The following is a 1463-nucleotide window of genomic DNA, read 5'->3' as shown; positions in this document are numbered from 1 at the left end:
ATCTGGTATTTTGGGGGTCATCCTTGGACCGTCCGCGCTGCTCCGTCAGCGTTCCGCTTATCGGACGAGGCCGCGTAAACATCTGCGTTAGCGTTTTCTTTTGTTCCAAATTTATTTGCCTTCAGGGTCGTCTTTTAAATTAATCGTATTGTTTATCTTATTTATCTTTAATCGTGGCGCAATGGTCACTTGTGCAATATCGCACTCGTGACATTCCTCCCCCCTTGGAAAAAGGAAACGAGGTTACGAGTTTCCGTAATTTGTTATTAATTATTGTCATACATAATTCTCCCGGTTTACAATTATTTCTATAATCGTTTCTTATACTAATATAACATAGCGGCGTCGCTACGCCTTTGTAACTCGGTTTCTTCTCGCATTTGTCTCCGCCTACGAACTGCATACATAGCTATACATATAATGTTAATTACAATTAAAATAACAGTGCCTGTTCCTATAGGATACATTACATATTTGTTATTGAATACATGAGTGTTACTTTTCCCTAAATATTCTTCAATTTCTCTTATCCCTAGACTTAATTCGGTTAATTCCTTAGGATTTTTAATTAATTGTTTGAGAGGGATACGCTTTGGGAGATCGATATTAACGTTCCTTTCAAACTGATTTAACTGCGTTAAGTTGTATTCAGGTAGATATTCTTTAATGTACTGTACATTTAATATGGATTTTGTTCGTAAAGTTAAGTCTGGGGTGGTTAATTTACAATCCCCGGTTAATTTAATTCTACCCGTTCCATTAATTTCTAATGTATTTTCTACATTATTACAATTAATAGCAATTTTTTGGCTTTCCTTAGTGGAATATAGCCACGCTTGAGCCTCCATTAACGTAATCCATAGCGTGGTACTAGATAAGACGTGTCCGTTTTCGCAGTTTTGCAATTGTCCTGGCGCGTTTATGAATATCGATACTTCGCACGGTGCATCGGATTTAATATAATATATCGGGAAGGTTTGCCCGCAAGTATACGTGGTAGTATCTCGCACGCAATTATTTAAATCATTTTCGCTTAACATAGATCGCAAGTATACGTGGTAGTGTCTCGCACGCAATTATTTAAATCATTTTCGCTTAACATAGTATAGTGGTTATTTTCCCTATCTAGTCGAATGTGAGAAGAATAATCGACTGTGATTGGTCAATTTCTTACTCTTACTTCTTACTCCGTGTATTGTAGACGGGCCTTTATAAGTTGGGTACGCGATAATCGGAAACTTCAGTGTAGTAAATATGTGAGAACTTGAGTAGAATGCGTTAATTGATATATATTTTTGGATTATGTTCCAATTTTCTACCTTTACTTGAAAAGGAAAATGCAATCCCTTCGTTAACTGTTCTGTGGCTTCCCGCAAATCTGCTATTATTTGATCTAAGGGTAACAAACGAGTGGGTATTAGCCCTTCCTTCGAGTAACCTAAATAATCTAACGTTTTTCCTAC

This window comes from Trachymyrmex cornetzi, unplaced genomic scaffold (assembly GCF_001594075.2).
Source record: "Trachymyrmex cornetzi isolate Tcor2-1 unplaced genomic scaffold, Tcor1.1 scaffold978, whole genome shotgun sequence".
In the NCBI taxonomy this organism is placed as follows: Eukaryota; Metazoa; Arthropoda; class Insecta; order Hymenoptera; family Formicidae; genus Trachymyrmex; species Trachymyrmex cornetzi.
Note: the sequence above shows the minus strand (reverse complement) of the source record.